Genomic DNA, 19,313 nt, shown 5'->3' with positions numbered 1-19,313 from the left:
TGTTCTCTTGTCTTGGGCTAATTTCACTTAGCATGATGTTTTCAAGGCTCATCCATCTGTAGCATATGTCAGAGCTTCCTTCTTTCTTAAGGCTGAATAAGATTCCATTGTATGCATGCACCACATTTTGTCTGTCCATTCATCTGTTGAGCAATGGCCAACTTTTTAGCCCCCAGAGTTTGCATTTTATTACTGGAATCTTTGAGAAAAAAAGTTTCTTTGAGTTTTTTGGGTGATACTGTATTTGTGTTCTCTCAATAGTGAGAGATGGAAATACAAGATGGTCTCTGTCCCCTGCCCATTTGAGGGTCACAGATTGATCCCTGTCTTCTCTCCCTTCTTTCTAAAAGGGCTTGATGTCTCTTGACTCTGCCTCAATCCCTGCACATAATCCATTCCTACCATCCATCTGTAGCCATCTTTATCACTGGTGCTATGCTGAGTCATTTACCTGAGGTAGCTGACTTCTTAATCTCCCTGACAGAGGAATGAGTCTCTTGCACAGGACAACCTCTCTCCTAAAGGACAGAGCCACTCCTCAAGCCTGGATCTGCCAGGTTCCAGGGGATGAGCCCTGCCCCCCACTGGCTCTCTTCAGCCTTCCCTTCATATCCTGGTCCATTCCCTTTGCCAACCCTCCTTTCAATGTCCTTATCCTGTTTTCTGTGATTCTAGCTCTTTCCTCTTTTCACAGCAAAACTTCTTGAAAGCATAGTCAATTCTTGAATACTTTCTCAGGATTCACTCACCTTGTCATTTCTTTGAATTTGCTCTTCGCCCCATCAACCTACTTAAACAACTTTCTTGAAGGTCATTAACAAAAATGGTGATCCTTCTAATAACATTTTCTTGATCTCCATCCTTCTCATTCTGTCTAGAGCATTGAGGTTGAGTGAATTCCAGGAGGTTAGTGAGGGTCCATGTAGGGTTATGAGTAAGAAGACACACCATTTACACCAAACCTTGGAAACTTTTCCCTTCTCTGTTATCTGTATATCCCAGGCCTTACCAAGCTATGATCACAAAAATAATCTTTTATATTCAGTTTATCATGTCCTGCCTGAAGGAATTCTAGTGTTCCACTGAGTTTTCTTTCCAAACACCTTCAGAGGTTTCCAGGGAATTCTTTCACGTTTCACATTTCATAGATTTTACTCTGATCGTCACAAGTCACATTAGCTGACCAACCTGACACAGCTGTGTCATTTTTTGTCATTTTAAGTTGGGCTGTCCCAGGTTTCTGCCATTCTCCATATCCTATCTTTTTGTCTCATTTTTATGTTGATGCCTCCATAGGCAGTGAGTGACCTTAGTCACTGATGTCTTCTGCTTAGTGACTCCATTTACTTAGCCTTGGAGAGGGGACCCTCTCTTCCCTTAACTGCGCTCCCTCCCAAACATGGAACAGATCCTCCAATCACTTCTAAGAATGACTCTTTCTTGTGGCCTAAATGCAGGTCTGAGCCTGACCTCAGAAACCCTTACTGGCTGCCACCTGGGAAATCCCTTGCCCATAATGATTGCTCTTCTAGAGATTCACACCTCCTTTCCTCCTTTTAAAATTTTTATTTTATTTAAAAAAAATTATTTACTTATTTTAGAGAGAGTGTGCACAGGGGCAGGGCAGAGGGAGAGAGAGAGAATCTCAAGCAGACTCCCCACTAAGCATGGAGGCCAATGCGGGACTCCATCTCACGACCTTGAGATCATGACCTGAGCCCACACCAAGAGTCAGATGCTTAAGGGACTGCAAGTGCCCCTAAAAAATTTATTTAAAAAGCTTCTTCATCTTCCACCTTTCCTAACATTTCTGCTTTTTAGTCTCTAAAAGCAAGTTCCTTTACCCAGCTTCTCTTACCTCTATATCTTTTTGCACTTCTTTCTCAATACTTCAAATATAACTTTTGTGTAGCTAATGAAATATGTCCAGTTCTGATCTTTTCCCTGAACTCCAGATACACATTTCTGGATGTTTACTTGAAATCACCACTGAAATGTTTCATAGACACCTTCAAAGCAATGCTTTTTTCAGGCATAGAGAGCTGTGGCAAAATTGTATACTCTGGGGTTTTTAAAACTATGTGGCAGGAAAAAAATATATATAAATATAAATTTTGCAGATTTATTGCTAAGACCCAAACTGATGAAAACTTCTTGCCTTCTACCATGCTTCGTACTCTTGACTGATTCTGGGACTGGAGCTTTTACACCTTGGCCTTGCACATAGCTGAGTGCTTGAGTTCAGGTTGTGACCATTGTTCCCTGCTGGCTCGCTCTTTCAGCCTTTGTCCCAAACTCCCAGGGACTGTGGACTTTTCAAGCTGCACATGCCATCCCTAAAAGCATTCAGACAAAGATGGGATAGCTTTAGTCAAGATTACTGTACAGGGAATTCTTGCATTAAGTGGAAAATTTTACTAAATCACCTTTAAGATTCTCACCAGCTCTAAGAGCTGGTGCTTTTATAGGATAAAATGTTTAATGTTTTCTTATATGGCTATATTCCCTTGATTTAGCTGAAAGTCTTTGTCATTTATATATGTGTTTTAGGCGGATGTTAAATTTTCCGTATGGATTTGTTTGAAATAAATGGGTCATTACTTGCAACTTGGACAGTTCTCGGCTTATGTGGCTTATTCTGACTTTGATTATTTGTTTTGGCAGAGAAAAACTCCTGATTAGTACTGTGGCAGAAACTGTTGGTTTTCTTGGACATTGTTCTCTTTCCTCCAGAGTAATAGCATTTTCAACTGGATACATAGCAGCCTTTCTGACCTTCCAACCTCCTTGGAGTTGGGTAAGACTGAGTTCTAAATATGAGAAATATGATTTGCAAAACTTCCATATGTCCTTAAGGGGATATGGCTGACTTTTCCCTTTCTCTGATGGCTGCAATGCAGATGTGGTAGCGAAACATCTTGGACTATAAAGGTAAGTGCAGTACTCTAGGCATGGACGAATGACTGTGTAGTGGGAGCTCCTACCATGGGAGCCCAGTTGGGGAGAGGAAAAACTTTAATTTTGTTTAAGCACTATTATTTTTATTTATTTATTTACTTGAGAGAGAGAGAAGGAGAGAGCATAAGCAGAGGGAGGGGCAGAGGGAGAAGCAGGCTCCCCACTGAACAGGGAGCCTGACATGGAGCTTGATCCTAGGACCCTGGGATCATGACCTGAGCCGAAGGCAGATGCTTAACTGACTGAGCCACCCAGGTGCCCCAAGCACTATTATTTTGGATCTTCATCTTATCAATCAATTAAAATTGCATCCTAAGAAAACACAACGGGCTTGTCTTTTTTTTTTTTTTATTAACCTATAGTTAAAAACCTTATCTTCTATGTATCATTTTGGTAATTGTTATTTAGATATGTAAACAGACAGAGCTGTATATTGAAAGTAGATTCTCTTGATGGGCCCTGAAGACTGGACAAAGATTTTAGAATAAAGGTGTTGAATTTGTGGAGAAGAAAAGAAATGGAAGTGAGCATTTATTGAGCATCTATTATATACCAAGTACTGTGTCAGGTGCTTTGCCTATGACATCTCATTTAATCCCTGAGTTAAGATTTGTTATCCCCATTTTATTTATTTTTACCTTATTTATTTACTGCCTGTGCTCTCTTCTAGGATTTTTATGGTTTCAGGTCTCACATTTGATCTATGTGTCAGGTGATCAGGTCCTTTGATCTATGTGTCTATATTTGTGCTAGTACCATACTGTTTTGATTACTACAGCTTTGTAACATAACTTGAAGTCTGGAATTGCGATGCCTCCAGCTTTTCTTTTCTTTTTCAAAATGTTATCTCTATTTTATAACTGAGGAATCTGAGACTTAGAAGGAGAGTTCGGTCATTGACCAGTAAGAGTAGAACTAGAATTTAGCTGCAGGTCTGATCTCAAAGCCTTCTCTTCTCCCTCTATGCTAGGGGAGGGGGTGACTTCAGAGTCATGGGTGTGGTGGAGATCTGGAGTGAGGGCATCATGGGAGCTCATGACAGGGTCTTATTTATGTGAGGGCCTCCTGGGGAAAATGGTACAATGACTTTTGACTAAAGGATGAACCTCAGGGTGCTGTACTCCCTCTAGGAGGAGACGGGAAACTTGATTTAAGTTAGGAGAGTCAAGGCACTTGGACCTTTTTCTTAGTTCCTGGTTTACAGTCAGTGGCGAGCCGGCACTTTTAAGTGCAATGCTGGCTGATGAGGTTCAAATATTCTCAAACATTTTCTTATCCAGGCCCTTGAAAGAGGAACACTAAAAATGCAGAGAAAAGGCTACCTTTGGGGGTTTAATACAGAGTGATATTCATCCAAAATCAGCCTGAAGGAGAAATCTTGTAAACCCAAGGACTCTAAGGGGAGCCTCATTTTTAATCCAGGGATGGTGAAGAAGCTGTCAGAGAACAGCGCCACCACGTGGTGGAGAAAATAATAGCAATAGCCGGGAAAATAACCTGCCGTAGGAGTGGGCAACAGCTTGCAGGAGACCCTGGGAAATGTGGGGGAAAGGAAGCCACCCCGAGGTGAAATTAGGGTGGACAAAGCCTTGTTTTTCCAGTACAGTACTGATGAGGGTTTGGTGCGGCCTAAAAAATAAGGATTTTATTGGAATGGTTACCTGAGAATTTCATTATTTCCAAGGGGAAAAGAAGGTTACTTACAGAAGTTGGAGAATGTACAAGTTAGAGATTGTAGAAGCAAATTCTTTAGACAACAAGGAAAACTTGAATTGGGTGTTTCTCCTTGAATGAGACTCATGGGCCATGACCAACAATCCCCAATGGCTCAGAAAGTTTAGGAGAGACTGAGACTGCCTTGAGTTTGGAGAGTAGAGAAGGCACAGGTAAGAAAGGGAACCAGCACGGGAGTATTGGGTCCCAGGGGGACACACTGAGTTAGAAGACGTGACTGGACATGGACATCTGGAGCTCTGGGTCTCCAAATAAACCCAAATGGTTCAAAGCTGGACTCTAACTATATCCTGTGGCTGGAATAGCTGACCTTGGTCTAGTTTATAACCTTTTATAATTTCATGCTCCAGGAAAGTAATCTTGTGATTTTTCTTACAGTCAAGATGAATATTTTTGTTCTCATTGCCTTGTACCAGAGGAAAAAGGAACCAAGACATTACCTGAGAGACGTCAATCACAGAGCCTGCTGGCCCTCAGTCCTTCCTCAGTGAAAACGGCCCCGCTTGTAGCCACTGCTGAGGAGACTTCTCTATACAGATTGTGCACTTTTATTCTCCTCCCCATCTCTGCCTACCTTGTAACTATTATTTGGACAAGGGTGGGCACTTGACCCAAAATTGGCTATTAGAGCCCCAAGTCGAGCTTCCTGCTCAGCACTAAGTCTGCTCCCTCTCCCTCTGCCCACCAGCTCGTGGTCTCTCTCTCTCACTCTCTATCTCAAATAAATAAATAAAATCTTTAAAAAAACAAAAACAAAACAAATTGGCTATTAGAATTCTGACCCAGGAGTTGGTCATGATAGTTTTATCTTTCAGATATTTGAAACAGAAAATGCTAAGACCACCAGATAGTGGGTAACTAGAGCAGAAGCTGAAAGCATTCAGAGAGGGGCCAGGAGGTTGAGTGAATTCCAGGAAGTTAGTGAGGGTCCATATAGGGTTATGAGTAAGAAGACAATCAGGCTCTGGCAAAGACTTTCTGCCTGAGAGATTATATGGCCGATGAGACAATGCTAGAGATATCGATGGTCCCTAGAATGGCCTTACTTTCTGATGACTTTCTGGTTCTTTTTGCAGTCCTAGTTCTACTCCACTACTATGTTTATACACAAACTCATTTCTTGAGGGATTGAATGACTCTCTTCCCTGAAATAGGAAGAGCTGGGATTGAGCACAGATAAAGGGAAAGAGATCACAGGCCAAGAAGGCTTCCAAGTTCTTGGATGGTGAGAGCACAGGTCCATCAAATACTAATACTAGCATCTACACAGAGCTGCAGAGCTCTAAGTCCTGTAGACCTTTCACAGCTGTCCCTCCATTTGGTCCTTATAATGACCTTACAAGGGGAGCAGAGCAAGCATATGTGTCTTCATTTTACTGATGAGAAAAGTTCATGCGCAAGGGTTTAATGACTTATTCTAAGCTATGTAAATAATCATCGGCAGTGCTGTGACTTCCAACTGAAAACTCACAGAGATGTGATTCCAGCTCAAATCCCAACTTGATTTTTCTTATTAGCTCCAACCTCTTGTCCAAGCTTATACATTGGAACCACCTGCCATGCTTGTGGTGTTTGTGCCCTAGCCTCAACCTGTGACATTCTGTTTCAATAAGTTTGGGTGATGGTCCTAAGCACAAGTGGGTTTTAAAGATCCATGAGTGAGTGTGAGGAGCATCCCTTACTGAGAACCATTGCACCAGACAATGCAGGCTCAGCAGCAGCTCCCCTGTGGAGGTATCCACCAGCTGGCTTACAGCCCTCAGCCCTGAGGAAATTCCACAGGCTGGAGGGAAGATTAAGAAATTATTTTTCACAGGATGCTTGGGTGGCTCAGTTGGTTGGGCGTCTGACTCTTGATTTGGGCTCAGGTCCTGATTCAGGGTCATGGGATTGAGCCCTGTCGGGCTCCAAGCTCAGCAGGGAATCTGCTTGAGATTCTCTCTCTCCTTCTCCCTCTGTCCCTCCCCCGGTTGTGTGCAAAGGCTCTAAATAAATAAATAAATAAATCTTAAAAAATTATTATTCACTAAGTATATGGGGAGTGTTTAGAGAAAAAGTAAAGCCATAATGATGTCAAAGGATGATTTGCGGCCTTTTATCCCCATAACCTCCATGAACTGCCCACTCTTTGATAAGGACAATTAAAACAATGTTATGTATTATGTGGATTATATCTACAGAAAATCTTGCTATTTTAAAAAATTGATTTAGAACATATAATCCAAACCCCCAAACCATGGACTTTCTATGCAAATATCGCTTCAAGGCCAGTCTTTAACTCCCTTTTCAAATAGATTGTCACCACTAAATCCCTTTTATATGGATATCCTGAAGCTGTCAGGAAGGCTTATATGTGAGGTAGAAAGAAGAGTTATTTCAATAGTGAATGAAAAGAAAAATAACCTTAGAGAGAATTTCAGGGCTCTTCTTGTCCTGGCATCTGGCTAGTGCTCCAAGGAACTGCGGACCTGCCTCGGCAGAGGCTGTAGCAGAACCAGGCCTCCTCAGTTCCTCCTTCAAAGGAGAGTGGCAGACCTGCCTGATGCCAAAATAGAGCGTGATCATAGGAGAAAACTGCCCAAATGCTGACAAGAGGATCACAGGAAGTACAGGGAGTTGGAGAAATTAAAGAGGATACCGTCTGTTTGGATCCCCCTCTCTGAGCTCCCCCACTTTCACCACCGTATTGCTATTTCACCCCTACCACAGTGCACACTAGCATCTTCCATTTCAAGGCTGGTTTATTCAGAATGTTTTAAGAGGAAAGGACAGAAGTCAGGTGAGAGGGAAAAAGACTGCAAATTCTTCCACATTTAAGAAGACCGTTTGCGGGAGTCCAGAGTGGGTGTAAGGAACCTGAAAGGACATCTACTCCACAGGAAACAGGACCAAAGGTAACACTAGAGAAGGGAGGACATCCTGTGAAGGGAGTGTGGAGGGGACGCCAGAACATAAAAACCATAATGAGGATGTCAGTTTAGAAGATAGGAATTCACTAAGACAAAAAGTAGTTGTTAGTCCTGAGGGTGAGCTCATGAAGGAACGAGGAGGAGATGGCAGAAGATCAAAGCCACAGTGAAAAAGCTGGATGCCATGACCTGGGCTCAGAAGTCCCAACTGGAGAGTAGTAGCTTTGTGCTGGCTGTCTTGACTTTGAGAGCTGGCTCCTGGGCCTCACTTCATTCTTGGAACTGTATTTACCTCCTGTGCTAGGAATAAAAAAAAAATGGATAAAAAAGGAATTTAGTCTTCACCACTAGCTTTTTTTTTTTTTTTTTAAGGCAAATGGGTAACTGAATTTTGAAGTATTAAACTCTCTCTTTGCGTGGGTTAGTTGGAACGTCAAGACATATCGAATGCTGCTTTGTGTGAATCTCATGCTAATCCAGATTGGGCTTCCATGTGGCCAAACCTGCTTGGATTTTTCTGCTTATGTAAAATAAGGTGCCCAAAGTGGGTTGTCTGATATATAAAAGCACAGTTTTAGTCTCAGGACATATTTTTAAATCTGTAGTGGTTAAGACTTATGCTTATGTTATTGTAACCAAATACACAATATTAATAAATAGAAGCAGTTGGATTTAATGGTTCACCTCTTTGGGAATGAGGAGATTCCACTTCTTGGTAGATAAAAACATTAACAAATTATTGTTAATTTTAACATTTGTGTGAATAATAACCTAATGGGATTTTAAGAGTAGATTTCAGAACTCCTGGGTGGCTCAGTCAGTTAAGCGTCTGCCTTTGGCTCAGGTCATGATCCCAGGGTCCTGGGATCGAGCCCCGCATCGGGTTCCCTGCTCAGCGGGGAGCCTGCTTCTTCCTCTGCCTGCTCTGCCTGCCACTCCCCCTGTTTGTGCTCTCTCTCTCTCTCTGACAAATAAATAAGTAAATAAATCTTTAAAAAATGGTATTTATTTTAAAAAAAGAGTGGATTTCTATGTAGCTTGATATGTGCTTATTAATTTACTAATATACAGGTCATGTAGGTCAGACGTGATGTGATACATATTTTTTTGAAAGTTAATGTTTTTTTGATGCATATATTTTTTTGAAAGTTACCGTTTGTTTAACCTATTTGAGTTAGTATGCAATGGCCAGGAGCATGGAGAAAAATCTAACTAACTTTAAAAGTTCAAAAAGTAGGAACCAAAGAGCTAGATGGAACCCTCAGGAACCTCCTGAGTCCTGAACCAGAAGAGCACCATGATTTCCTAAAGGCGCTGGTGACTGATGTGTAACATAGAAGTGTGTGACAATCATGAGCATAGGCTGTCCTGCTAGATGAGTGAATCCGAGCTGGGGGCCTGTCCAAGAAGACAGGCCTCGTGGAGAGAAGTCAAATACACCAGCATACTCTGCTGCCATCTGCCTCTCCTTGAAATGATCTATTTTCATTTATATCGGGGAAACTAAGGTTCGTACGTAGCATGTATTTCTGTATTTTGTGTGCGGGTGGTTGTAATAATTATAATATAGCTCTAAAAATCACTTCTCGCTTCTCCATAGGAAAGCTTTGCTGGAATTTATTAGAGGACCAGTTAATCATCTGTAATTTTCTAGGCAGAAAAAATCATTCAGGACAAATAAACTTTAGCTAATAAAACAGCCTGGATCTGCTTAACTAGATACCATCTCTCTCTTTCTCTTTTTAAAGCTTTATTTGTTTAAGTAATCTTTACACCCAACGTGGGGCTCAAACTCACAACCCCGAGATCAAGAGTTGCATGCTCCATTGACTGAGCCAGCCAGGTGCCCCCAGATAACATCTCTTTGAAATAAGAGTTTATGGTTTGCCCACAGGGGATTTGGAAGTTAGGGAGGTACTCAGAGATGCTATTTTTCTATGGTTAGATTCCTAAATAATAAACATCCTGGAAAACAGAAAGGTTATTAAGATGTCAGAAGTCGAGGACCCTAAGTTATGGGTGATATCTCGGTGCTCTGGTCATTGGGACATTCCAGGCTCTGGAAGCACTGAAGTTTGAACTTTGGAACTTGATTTCAAACCATATGGATGGTAGAGAGCCAGATATATACAGTCCAAAGCTTACTAGAAGAGGGACCAGTACTCTAGCTACGTGGTCTAGGGACCAGTACTACCCAGTATACCCTGAAGATAAATATATATATAATAGCCAGTATTTACTGCATGTTTACTAAGTGCTAAGAAGGACACTAATGCAAAGTCAGTTACATAATGGTCCTGAAACATAGCTCATTCAAAAATGGACAGCTAAGCAATGGTAGAGCTGAGGCTAGAGTGTGTGTTGGCCTGACTCCAAACCTATCACAATGCTCAGCTTGCAGTCACAAGTTTTCTGTATCTCTTTTTCAGTCTCTTAACCATTCTGTCTCTGGCTTTTCTCAACAAGAATAACCAATGCTAGAATTGAAAGAGAAAGTGCTTATTTATAGAGAAGCCCAGACACAGTACAAACTGATTAACAAGGGACTAGAACTCAGAGAAAGTGCTGGACAGAGGACACATACCAGGGACACCTGGTGGCCCATTTTGAACTTCGAAGGAGCAGTTCTGTGGGGCTTCCCTTGCGGCCAAGCCTGTAAAGTTTTCATTTTTGTGACTTGACTTGACATCTGACGAAGCTTAGTATTCACCATGGAAATTAAGTGCAAGGGCCTGCTGACAGATGTTCCTTTTTGCCTTGAAGGAAGATAAACATGTAGTTTAATAGGCCAAAGCATATGTATTGCCTTCTTCAGAGGGTAAGCATATGGATGCTCCGGGGCCCCTCCAAATCATGTTTATCTAAAGCCTAGCTTGTGCTTGCCATTAATTGCAGGTGACAGCCTCTGTTTTTCCTAGCCTTGCTGAATGGCAGATGCTTCAGCTCCTTAACCTGACTTTCCCCTGGGCCAGGGCCTGGAGTCAGACCTGACCAATGCAGCTAGGGCATCAGGAAGGAGTCTTGCTCTGGTAGGTTCTCTATCTGTGCAGTGAGTGGGATCCACATGAATCTCCCAGGCCTCAGGTTTCTTTCATCCTCCTCCACATGTGTGGCTTGTCTCTGGATTGCACCCCAGGGCTCTTGCTGGGGCCAACCCTCAGCCTGAACTCCTGAGGCTCTGGACCTCAAATCCTGGGTAGGTCTTCCTCCAAAATCTAACAAATCAACTGGACTGGAAACACCATTCCTCTACCTTTCAGTCTCTACCCCATGCCACCCATCAGACTGAACCCCTCTGGGCTCTGAGCTTGATTTGAGGCATGACTCTGAGGCTGTGATTTGGACTGCTAGCCGTCTTTCCCTGTGTGGTCGGCTCAGTAATTTGTTTTACTTTCATTCATGTCTGTTTCTGCCTCTGTTTCCTCTTTCCATTTATTGCCTCACTATGGTAATTTTACAACTAATCTCTGTCTCTCTTTTTAGCATGAAGAAATGGTTCTTTGATTCAGGGATTTTCTTGGCACAGTGGTGATTATATGTTCCTCCTTTTTTTAAATTATGTTCAATTAGCCAACATATAGTACATCATTAGTTTTTGATGTAGTGTTCAATGATTCATTAGTTGGGTACAACACCCAGGGCTCATCACCACACGTGCCCTCCTTAATGCCCATCACCCAGCTGCCCTATCCCCCACCCACCTCCCTTCTCCAACTCTCAGTTTGTTTCCCGGAGTCCAGAGTCTCTCATGGTTTGTCTTCCTTTTCTGATTTCTTTCCATTCAGTTTTCCTTCCCTTCTCCTGTGGTCCTCTGCTCTATTCCTTATATTCCACATATGAGTGAAACCATATGATAATTGTCTTTCTCTGCTTATTTCACTTAGCATAATCTCCTCCAGTTCCCTCCATGTCGATGCAAATGGTGGGTTATTTGTCCTTTCTAATGGTTGAGTAATACTCCATTGTATATATGAACCACATCTTCTTTATCCATTTGTCTGTTGAAGGGCATCTCGGCTCCTTCCACAGTTTGGCTATTGTGGACGTTGCTGTTATAAACATTGAGGTGCATGTGGCTCTTCTTTTCACTACATCTGTATCTTCGGGGTAAATACCCCGTAGTGCAATTGCTGGCTTGTAGGGTGGCTCAATTTTTAACATCTTGAGGAATCTCCATACTGTTTTCCAGATTGGCTGCACCAGCTTGCATTCCCACCAACTGTGTAAAAGGGTTCTCTTTTCTCCACATCCTCTCCAACATTTGTTTCCTGTCTTGTATAACCAATCTCTTACTTCAAGTTTGTATGACTCAGTCATTCATCAGTTATTTTTGAGGGGGTCACTTTCCAGGTATCAGACACTGTGTTAGATCCTGATGGATCAAAGATGAGCAGGTCACAGCTCCTCATAAGTACTTCACAGTCCAAGGGGGCAGTTAGACTCCTAAATAGATGATCTCAACATAATCTGGTAAGCACAGGGATAGATATATGTACAAACGGGAAATGATGAGCAGGGAGGGGTACATAACTCAGTAACCCATACAACCCAGGAAAGACTTTTGGGCAGTAAAGTTTGGGTTGGAGATAATGTAAAGGAGATTTCAGTCAGAGAGGAAGCATGAGCAAAGACTTGGAAGCAAAATAGCATTCTGGAAGTAGGGAATTATAAGCATTTTTGTCATGCTGAAGAATAAAGACAAATCCGGGAATAGTGAAGAATGAAGCTGGAAAGGTAGGCAGGGGCCATGTCATGAAAAGCTTCATAAGAGAGGATGTAACCCAGACATTTTTGAGAGTAAAAGAAGCCCCAGGGCGCCTGGGTGGCTCGGTTGGTTAAGCGTCCGACTCTTGGTTTCAGCTCAGGTCATGATCTCAGGGTCGTGAGATGGAGTCCCCTATCAGGCTCTGCGCTGGGTGTGGAGCATGCTTGGGATTCTCTCTCCCTCTGCCCCTCTCCCCGCTCCACTGCTCACACAAGCATGCATGCTCTCTTGCTCTCTCTCTCTAAAATAAATACATTTTTTTAAAAGATTTTATTTATTTATTTGAGAGAGAGAGTGAGAAAGAGAAAGAGCACAAGAGGGGGGAGTGGGAGAGGGCAAAGCAGACTCCCTGCTGAGCAGGTAGCCCAATGCGGGACTCGATCCCAGGACTCCAGGGTCATGACCTGAGCCGAAGGCAGTCGCTTAACCAACTGAGCCACCCAGGCGCCCCCATTTTTTTTTTTTTTAAAGTCTCAAGAATCATTCTAGGACAAGAATGTAAAACTAAGATGGTCTCAGAAAACCTGGGGCATATCCTCACTTTCTATGACAAGTGAAAGAACTGGGACTTGATGCTCTAGGCAACAGAGATCATTGAAAAGTACTAAGTTTGTGCCTGCTTGGCATCTACAAACCCCTTCCTGTCCTGGAGGCCAAAGATCCCCCCTGCGGGGCAGATGACCCATTGCACAGGTACCAGGCTGGCCCCGGCCAGGTGTGTGACCCAGCCTCTGCCAAATGGATGCTCCAGCCTGGGACTTTTAAGCCTGAGTGTGGAAAGGGATTGAATCCACATGTGTGGTGATGAGCCGGGGCTACTGCCATAGTAAGTGTTGTTAGAACAGAGTGCCAAGCAGACCATTTTTATGCCCCCTCTTGGCTGTGCTTTGCTTTCCCTCATACAGGTCTGTGTTCCGAACTGGGTTCCCAAGGCTGCACTCCAATCTCCGCGCTCTCTGAGGACTTTCCAGTACATTCCTTTTCTAATCAAGTAAGCAGAGTCGTGTCTGTTTTGTGTAACCAAGAACCTTTGTTTGTAAAGTGAAGTCACAGGCCCAGGTTTGTTTTGGTTGGGTGACCCTGACAGCGGAGCAGAGGGTGGAAATGAGGTGGGAAGTGAACACGCTGCCCTCCCGGGCTGGAATGGCTCTCCCGCCATGTTCTGAGAGGACCCGTGGAGGCTGTTCACAATCTATGGAGCAATCCTTTTCCTCACCGAGCAAAGCTGAAAGAGAATAAGGCCCTCCCAGTCCCGTCCTTCTTGGAGGCTTTGAGTGACCGCAGAGAATGGCAAGGGGAAGAGGTGATCCCCGGCCGGCCCCCCATCGCTGCTCTTGGGCGCACTGACAGCACAGAACAGGGAGTCTGATGGAGGACTGTGGGGAGGTTTGGCTTGAACTTTTCAAAGCCCAAATTATGCTGGCCATAAAGAAAGGGCACAACAGCCCTGCAGTCTCCAGGGCTGTTTCTTATGTGAGCAGTAAATCTCTTCAAGAAGAGGGGATGGATAACGGCATTAGGTAGTATAAGTAAAGGTGCCATTTTTATCCCATCTTTAAAGGTTTGGCTTAAAAAAAAATCCAGAGTATGTTTCCTGAACTTGCTTTAATTAGGAGAGGCACTGATGTTGGGCTTCCCACAGCTTTCCTTGTGGTTTGTGTGTTCCCTTTGTAATCCATTAAATTTTATGGCATTAGCAGGGATTTGAAGCTCCCGATTTAATCAATAGTCATTTCTCCTGCATCCGCACTTTTGCGCAGTGCTCTGTATGTTAAGCAGTATTTTAGAGCGTTGTCTGACCTTTACCTCTTAGACTGCACTTCCTAATTATAACTTCTCCTGTTTGACCATGATATATATCTAAGGTCAAAGGCTATTAATAGCACTTGTGAATTTTCCCCAAAGGATCACAAAAAACGCCCCGATGTGGAAGTCAGGATTGTCCGTGCATTTGGATCGGGGCACGATTGGGGCTGGCCGACTGTACCTTCTGATGTCACGTTAGTTTTTTTTTTTCCTTTCTTCTTTTAATAATGTTCAAATCATCCCACATATGCTTCTTGGGATTCTGACTCATTCCTGGGTACAATTCAAGTTGTGGCCATGCTAAGCCACTGGATATGAGGCAAAGCATCTGATTTTTCTTCATAGCCCTGTTGTGCTACTGAAACACTATGCTGAAAACCCATGCTGTCTATCTCATCAACAGACTGTCTTCCAGTGGCAGAAGTCTAAATCTTAAGGGACCCATTTCCTGTTTTCTCTCATGGGGACGGGGTTCCTCTTGCTGCATGCAGTGCTTACTGGTGTTGGAAGCGTTCAGGTCTCTGTGCTGTTCGTCAGTGGATCCGCATCTAAGAGGATATTAAGAGGCTCATCCCTGTGGCCTTGGTCATCTCTCTTAGTAATATGGGAAAGAAACTTTAGGCTAACAGATTTGGCCGCCAATAGGCTTTATCTCCAGAGCAACCTCTCTCATTATGAGTCAGATCTGGGAGTTTGATAGGTCACCTTACTCTCAGTAGCTTGGAAATGAGAATCTTGCTTGTGGATGTGCTTTGAGTCCTCATCAAGCCAATGTTTTAGCTGCAGTAATAGCCTCTTTGATTATACCTGTGCCTCCGTGTGTCCCTTCTCCGACGTTGGCCCCCCCGCTTCCAAGCCCAGCCTGATTATTTTCATGTGGCAGTTCTTTAAATAGAATCACTTTCCAAAATATGACTCTCCTCAAACATCATCCATGTTAGTACTTTGGTCTTGTCTGTTCTATTTTAAAGCCTGGAGTTGACCTGCAGATCCCCAAATTCTCTCCCAGGCCTGCCTGCCCCAGTGCCTTCATCAGAGTATTCTCTCAGATGCATTTGTCACGTGCAGACTTACTGACTCTTTTTTTTTTTTAAAGATTTTATTTATTTATTTGACAGAGAGAGACACAGCGAGAGAGGGAACACAAGCAGGGGGAGTGGGAGAGGGAGAAGCAGGCTTCCTGCGGAGCAGGGAGCCCGATGCGGGGCTCGATTCCAGGACCCTGGGATCATGACCTGAGCCGAAGGCAGATGCTTAACGACTGAGTCACCCAGGCACCCCAGACCTATGGACTCTTACATCTTACATCAGGGCTGGAATCAGGGCGCACCTTATAAACAGAAAGTATTGTGAAGTGGGAGGCGGAGACCAACTATGTAACTTTGAGCAGGTTTTTTTTTTTTTTTCCAAAATATCTCTGAGCCTTGGTTTCTTTACCTCTGAAACTGGGGTAATATGAATAGTTCATTGGGAAGATTCAGTGAAGTAGCATTGGTAAAGCATTCAGCAGTGTCAAGAACTGTCAAGACCGTTCAATCTGAGGTTTTATCTTGCTTGCAAGCTCACAAGGTAGCCTGCTACAGTTTCACAGATGCTGGCAAAAGACACAAGACTCCTGGGTCCGAGACAAATGACTATGGCTCACAGCAGTTACGCTGGTATCCTGACCTCTGCCTCCCACAGGGCAAAGCTACCAGGGCCAGGTGATACCTGTACCCGAGGTGGGTTTGTTACAGAGAGAAACTCGGATCTTAGGGAACTCTAATTTTTTATTTATTTATTTTACTCCCCCCCCGTTATTTATTTATTTATTTATTTATTTATTTATTTATTTATTTATAGTGAGCTCCAGGTCCAAAGTGGGTCTTAAACTAATGACCCTGAAATAAATCAAGAGTTGCGTGCTCTACCCACTGAGCCAGCCAGGTGCCCCTAAGGGAACTCTAGTGTTTTGTAATGGGCAGGAAGTAAACCTGCTCTTTTGCTCTGGCAGAAACAATCTCTTGTATCTGGCAAGACTATTAACTATGCAAATATCCTTGAAAAGATAGTCCAGAACAAAAGCACTCAGGGCCTCTGTTTGCAAGATGTGCAGGAATGTGAGAGACCCCTCGAGGATTGTCTCTCAACACACAGCACCAGGCTCCGATGAGCTCAATGAATTCCAACTATCTTTATTGTTAATAAAGTACTAATGTAGTACTTAGCGTATAATAAGTTCTCAGGAAAATGGTAGCTATTAAGAGTATAGATGTCTACCCGAAAATAATGAAAGTCAGTTCTGGCCAGTGAACAATAATGTATATTCAGAACCTATCTCCAAGCTTGATACACAGTAGATATTTAATATGCATTACTGAAGGAATAAATATGATTTCAAAGTGAGAACATTTTGAAAGTTGCACTAACCAAATATAAGACGTGATCATCAGGCTCCAAACCATGTATCTTTTTCTTCTTTCTTTTCGACCATACAACTCTTTTTCAGAATATTTTCCATAGAGTCAGCTCTTAACAAGTACTGTTTGAAAGACTAATAGTAAAATAGATAAAATGCACAAACAACTCTCCAATTTTAATTATAGCAATGACTTCTTCTTTCTTACCATATATTGTAGTAAACTGCTGAACAAATACAGTAATTAGGATTTTCAATTTCTCTCTCTACTCTGGTATTTCTCTAGAAAATGGTGAAATCTATTCCTTACCATGCTATTGTGAAAGTTTTGAGAGCACTAACATGGCTAAAATGTAGACAGCAAGAGAGAGGAGAACTAAAAGTATAAATTACACACAAACTGGGTAAGCAGCTCTACAATAAATTGAAAGTTGATGTAAACTCAGAATAGTACTCCTACTTTTCCCATGGCAATTTACCAAAATTCATGCATATTTTGCAATAAAAAAGTGTTCACCAAATCACCCCTAGGCATAAATCTTCTAACTTCTGAAATTAAAGTCTCTAAAGAAAACTCAGGAGTCACATTAAACCAATTGCACAAGCCTGGTCAGCATTTCCCATTATCTGGGTGGAAAGAAGGATCCCTTTGGCTGGGGCTCAGAAAGGAGTCAGGTTGTTGATGGAGACTTGAGCGCTGACTGGGGGGGTGAGGGGAAGTGGGTGAGGAGGGGAGGGATTTAGGCATATTTCTCCCCACAGGACTCTCCTGAGCCCCAAGGAAGGTCTTTCTGTCTCCTGACGCTTGGCTCCCTCCCTCTCTGCAAATCAGGGAGGAGGCTGTGCGCTTTAAAGAAGGCGGTAATGGATGTGGTGAGGCGGAGCACAGCAGGTCAGACTGCACAGATTTGGTATTCATAAGGTCAGAGTACTGGGCTGCTGTCTGTCAGTTTGGTTCTTTTTTTTTTTTTGAGTCTCCGAGGCAAGTAATGAATAAAAAAGTAATAATGTGCTGTGTATCACCTGCTGTTCTCTAAACTATAGTTAAATTTCCCCTGATAATTTCTTTTCCATTAATCCTTTTTTTCAGTTTGGATATCTTTGGAAAATTGCTGACTTGGCAGCTGAAAATATTTTCTTGGCAAGTCCTTTGAAAGTGTAATTGTATTAAAGTGCCTTTTTCTTATCTTTGCCTTTAAATAACTTTTTTTGGGGAGGTTCTCTGTTGAAGAAAGAAGAATAAGCTAAATGGTGTATCTGTATCCTCCACACATCATTACTTTGAACCTTTGGAGACCAGTGATATTCTCTACTGTGAGAGATTTTAGCCTTAAATCAACAGCATGTCAGGGAGCATTAGGAGGAGGAACAGGACACGCATATGCAGATAGGTCTGGTGTCTTCTGGATGACCATCAAGCATAAGTGAGCCGCCAGCAAATCAGCTCCAGAAACAAGAATCCTTAATTCCCACCACTCTCTCCCCACGCATTTAGTCTCCGGGGACGCAAATACAATATGCCAATTACGGTAACACTTTCTGACCTCAGTTTATCAAGAAATACAAAATTGCATGTTCAATATTCTGTGAAGCTAGTATTTCAAAATTGATTTTTAGGCAATGGTTACTTGTGATTCTTTTTGCCTCCCCTGAGAATTTGGGGTTAGAAAGAGCAGTATATTTCTCTTGATGTCTCTCTTGGATAAATAAAAAGAAAATAGGAGGCCAATTTCTGGTTGGCCTCAAGGTCTCTCCCAGGCAGACTCATTTCGTCCCACTTCCCCAGGGCTTATGCTTGGCCTCTGTTCCTGGAGAAGAGAATCACAGAATCACAGAGCTGCAAATAGCTTGCTCTTGTTTGAGAGTCGTCCTTGATTCGGGCCAAGGGGATTCAGCTCTTGATGGGGCCCAAAGAAAGGATCCTGGTGTTTTTCTTGGGCTTCGGGGCTTAGTGTTCCACAGAGAAGTGATTTTTCCACCCAGCAACCTGTCCTGGATGGGAGCACTGACAAAGTAGCGGAACAGGAGCCCAGGGAAAACCCACCAGAGCTCGCATTTGTTAAAAATACTGCATTGCTAAGTACTAAATAAGACTGCTTCCTGTCCTGCTCTCTGGTTGGCAAGACACAAAGGCACCCTCGAATGGAGGATGGAATTGGAATTAAGGGTTGGAATGAGGTGGCAGCTGGAGATTCTGCATCAAAGAGCAAGGGGACCAACCCTGGGGCTGTGGGCACCTAAGGCAGGTCACTCAAGTGCATGGTGAAAGTTTTTCATTCTATTCTGTATTCCCGTGCAGTTACTAAGCTGAGTTTAGGTCTTAGCTCTGCCATTTTATTAGCTGGGCAGCTTTGGCCAAGTTACTTGACCACTCTGCGCTTTCGCTTCTTTATCTATAAAGAGACAATAACACTTTACTGGGTTTTTTAGGGATAAATGTCCATTTATGTAATGCTTCTGGTGCATAGTAGGTGCTGCATGAATGCCATCCATTACCCTTTCTTTCTTTATTCGCGTCTTAATGGGCAATCACACTACCCTTGCTGGACTGGTCCTCCAGAGCCCCTTCTCCGCCCTGATTAGAATGAGACACAGACTTATTGCTCTGGATTTCATAAGAAATGCTAGCTTTTGTGCCAACCTGCCAGCTCTTTCAGGAAATGAAAATGGAGAAGCAGGAGGTTCTCTGGAATCCAGAGTTACCTCAGGGCTGGGGTAGGAAGTTAAAATGGAGAGGCAGGAG

At 43.0% G+C, this 19,313-nt stretch overlaps 1 long non-coding RNA gene across 6 annotated transcripts in view; it reads left to right on the top strand.

Moving 5' to 3' along the window:
• LOC118019074 overlaps positions 1-19,313 on the top strand; it is a 162,177-nt gene that overhangs the window by 44,005 nt on the left and 98,859 nt on the right. For 5 of the 6 annotated variants that reach the window (XR_004681555.1, XR_004681558.1, XR_004681556.1 and 2 more), the window contains exons 2-3: positions 2,665-2,797; positions 13,272-13,357. This is a non-coding gene — a long non-coding RNA (uncharacterized LOC118019074). The remainder of the gene's footprint in view (positions 1-2,664; positions 2,798-13,271; positions 13,358-19,313) is intronic. The other variant, XR_004681559.1, reaches the window with a different exon arrangement.

This window comes from Mirounga leonina, unplaced genomic scaffold (assembly GCF_011800145.1).
Source record: "Mirounga leonina isolate KUSES-001 unplaced genomic scaffold, KU_Mleo_1.0 Mir_173, whole genome shotgun sequence".
Lineage (NCBI taxonomy): Eukaryota > Metazoa > Chordata > Mammalia > Carnivora > Phocidae > Mirounga > Mirounga leonina.
The sequence above is the reverse complement of the archived record's forward strand: the minus strand, read 5'-3'. Positions and strand labels throughout refer to the sequence as shown.